This window comes from Odontomachus brunneus, unplaced genomic scaffold (assembly GCF_010583005.1).
Source record: "Odontomachus brunneus isolate Ranch 3 - 2012 unplaced genomic scaffold, Obru_v1 Obru_scaffold_346, whole genome shotgun sequence".
Lineage (NCBI taxonomy): Eukaryota > Metazoa > Arthropoda > Insecta > Hymenoptera > Formicidae > Odontomachus > Odontomachus brunneus.
The window spans coordinates 84,333-88,683 of NW_022639796.1; the positions used below are offsets into that span (position 1 = coordinate 84,333).

The 4,351-nt window shown below is 34.1% G+C and overlaps 1 protein-coding gene across 1 annotated transcript in view; it reads right to left on the reverse strand.

Annotated features, from left to right (window-relative positions):
- Positions 1–4,351, reverse strand: part of LOC116853526 — an 88,076-nt gene that overhangs the window by 79,705 nt on the left and 4,020 nt on the right. The gene's annotated exons all lie outside the window — the stretch shown is intronic.

A 4,351-nucleotide genomic window follows, 5' to 3' on the forward strand; every position in this document is an offset into this window, starting at 1 on the left:
ATATATATATATATAATGTTTTAGATAAATATAATATTCCAAATTGACATAATTTGACTTATTATCTATTTAGTAACTAACACAAATATATAAAGATGCATTCTCGTGTAGTAAGAATTTTTTTAGTACATAAAGGAAATTATTTAATGTCATGAATATTGCTGTAATATTGTAGCTATACACTGATGTTATAAAAATTGCTGCTTATTTTGCCGGAGAAAACGCAATTAATTTTAAATTATTATAGTAATAAAAAATAAATAATTTGACTAAAATTATGACATAATAAAAGGATATTAAGACAATCATATTTTCAACAAATTATATTATTTGCAATAGCTAAAGTACTCAGTATATATTTATTATATGTTACATAATATATATTTAATATCTGCATGCTATGTTAAAAATTTCTGTCTATCTAGGATTAGTATTAGTTAACATTTATTTATTAATTATTATTAATAATAATCAATATATATACAAGATGTCCCAGATCACCATTTTCAAACTTTGAGATGCACAAATAAGTATACTGGTATATGTATATTACGCGTTACCGGTAAATTTATTTGGAATTAGAATTTGGAACTAAGGTTTTTATGTCGGAGTATATAATAGTGATGGCGTTGACAATAATAATGACTTCAACAATGACGACGATGATGACGACGATGAAGATGACGATGATGTACACGCACCGGCGTTAATACCGTCCGTATATCCGTGTGATTCGCACACGATGACGCGTCACTCAACACTGCTGCTTGTGGATGAACCACGAGCAGCACGGAGTGGCAGACGCAGCTAGCGGTAAGCGATCGTCGGACGCTTGGAGAGGGAATAGTAGTGGGAGTCGCGGCGATTTTCCATCTTCTATCGCAGACGTAAAAGCGAGAGAGATAGCATTATAAGACGTCGTGAACAGAAATGCCGTCCTAAAATAGTGTGTGACACACACTAAGAAAACGCTTGACTCACACTGTCTTGTCTATACGTGAGCAATACGCGGTATCCCGACGACTGTTTCGCTCGCTCGAACGTTCATGCATTTTTTCTTGTTAGCAAGGAAATTACTGTAATATAAAAGGAGATCTTGGGGAAGGGTTTTCAGGAGGCTTTGACAAATGCTTCTTAATAGCTGCTCTTGAAAAAAAAAAATATTATATTTATTTCAATATAGAATACTGAATCAATATAGAATACTGCAACAATACAGCGCTTGTATAGGTTGTCGAAATAGAGTATTTTTAATTTTAGTGTTGCATAAACACGCGAGATATAATTATTTCATATTTTATGCGTTCGAGTATCGTTCCATCATTATAAAATTTGGTGGCCCCGAAAAGAGCCGATTTTTGTGCCGAAGAAATTGAGGTCGATAGTCAATAATCAATCCAATATTCGGCACGGTCGATAACTTGATTGAATCGACTAGTTATCGAATCAATCATGTTCGCGAGAAAGTCCAGTTGAAGCCATGGTTCTTCCCAGACTAGGGACGAAAAAGAGCGGATAGCTTTTAATCATCATAAATATTTTTAAGATGTTGCATTGATCTCAAATAAATGTTAAAATAACATTTGAAAAATATTTTTTGTAATGTTTTTGAAACGTTTAAACAACATTCAGAAAAATCATATCATAAAATAACATGTGAAAAATATAAATACAATATTATTAAAAAATATTCAAACAATGCACATGAAGTCAACGTTTCTAAATGTTAATTTTTGATGATGATAGCAGAAACGATATCCATAGTATTCCGCATTTCTGTATCCATAGTAATAAGGAACAATAATTATTTGAAATAGGCGTAAAAATCGGCTCTTTTCAGGGCCACCAAATTTTATAACGATGAAACGATACTCGAACGCATAAAATATGAAATAATTATATCTCGCGTGTTTATGCAACACTAAAATTGAAAATACATTACTTCGACAACCTTTACAAGCGCTATATTGTTGAAGTATTCTATATTGATTTAGTATTCTATATCGAAATAAATCTAATATTTTTTTTTTCAAGAGCAGCTATTAAAAAGTACTTGTCGAAGCTTCCTGAAAACCCTTCCCCAATATCTCCTTTTACATTACAGTAATTTTCTTGTTAACAAGAAAAAAATGCATGGATGTTCGAGCGAGCGAAACAGTCGTCGGGACACCGCGTATTGCTCACGTATAGACGAGACAGTGTGAGTCAAGCGTTTTCTTAGTGTGTGTCACACATATTTTAGGACGGCATTTCTGTCCACGACGTCTTATAATGCTATCTCTCTCGCTTTTACGTCTGCGATAGAGGATGGAAGATCGCCACTATTCCCTCTCCAAGCGTCCGACGATCACTTATCTCTAGCCGCTTCTGCCACTCCGTGCTGCTCATGGTTCATCCACAAGCAGCAGTGTGTGAGTGACGCGTCATCGTGTGAGTGGCGAGTCACACGGATATACGGACGGCATTAACGTCGGTGCGTGTACATGATAACATCAATAATAGGGAGTTTTTGCAATATTGTGTCTCAGATACGATAACATTATGGTACGTTCCGATATTCACTGGAGTGTATATCAGTTGGACACGGGGCAATTGGACACAGTCCAATCACAAGTCGCTGTTCCAAGGGACCCTACAAATGTCTCTAATCACACGGTGCTGTGATTGGCTGTGTCCAAATGCACCGTGTCCAAGTGCACCGCTCCCTATTCACTGTCAGTACTGCAAATCTATAGGATATGTAACATAAACTGTATATTCACAGTACTAGCAGTGAATATTGGAACGTACTTTAACATTACCGTATCGAAAACGGTGTTGCAAAACTTCCTAATGCTTACAACAATGGCGTGATACGGCGAGTGTTGGAGCACAACGATATAAACACAGGAAGCGGCGCGTTATTCTTCCCCTTGCCGCGCGCCCCCATTCGTTTCTTGACTAATTAAACTACACTATGTCTTGAGCGACTTCAGCGATTCGAGCGCTTCTCCTTTCTTCACGCAATTTTCTAAAATTAATTTCTCAAAACCTATTGATGCGATATATAAATATCGCAAGATAGTATGGGACTTTCTTGCTCACCTCAATCCTTTTTGCGCTCTCGTAAAGTTTGAGAATGGTAATCTGTGACACCTTGTGTCTACAGGTGTGTATATGTGTATAACACATCTGAACCCGATGCTATCGGGCGTATCTCACGGGTAAGCAATATCATAGTTTATGTAATAAACTAAAACCAATGAGAATAGAGAATTTAAAAACTGTATTAAATTTTTTTTGGAGAATGAACCTTTGTTATATGTAGAAAGTCGAAATTTAACAAAATAACTATACTTTAAAATACAAATACTTTAAAATACAAATACTTTAAAATATCAATACTTTAAAATACAAATACAAAAATTTTCAAATTACAAATAATTTGTCCTCTTCCCTTCTTTTTTATTTAGTGCCTAAAGAAAAATATTAAGTTTTAAAAGTTTTTAAAAGATTTAAATTAATCGTCCAGCAAATTTAATACAGTTTTTAAATATTTGTTTTATTTGTTTCCGATTACCACCTAATTACGTAGCCATATCAGTTGTATGGCCACCTCGCTCACCGGATTTAAATCTGTTGGATTATTATCTATGGGGACACTTGATGAACATGGTATATGCCACACCAGTTGATACAATAGATAAATTGACTCAGAGAATTGAAAACTGTTGTCAACAAATACGGAATAAACCTGGAATCTTTGAACGTGTTCGATTTTCAATGAGGAGACGTGCCGAATTGTGTGTTGAAATGGACGGAGGGCACATTGAACATTTATTGTAAATTTTAGTTATTTTCTATTTTTTACAGAACAAAATGCTTCATAACTCAGAAATAAAAAGTTTTCGGAGTACTGTTCATTAAGAGTTTTTGGTTTGTTTTAACGAATACTACATACCTCTAAAATTTGGTACTACCTTTTGGGAACACCCTGTATATATATATATATATATATATATATATATATATATATATATATATATATATATATATATATATATACAGGGTCTCACACTCTCCTCCGGGCATTTTGTGGGAACGTAGAACAGGTTAGGGTGAACATAAAAGTCCCATATCGTTTTGCGATATTCGCAATAATTATCGAGATATTAATTGTAGAATATTTGAATGATCATGCAGAATATGGTAAATGAGTTATAATAGCGACGACTGCCGTCGTGTACTTATACTTTAGGTCAAATTGAACAAAAAAGTCCTCTACCATTTTCCAAATAATCACATAGATTTTTAATTATTAATTAAAGAAGATGAGTGCATTATCACGCAAAATCGTGCAATAATCTTCTTT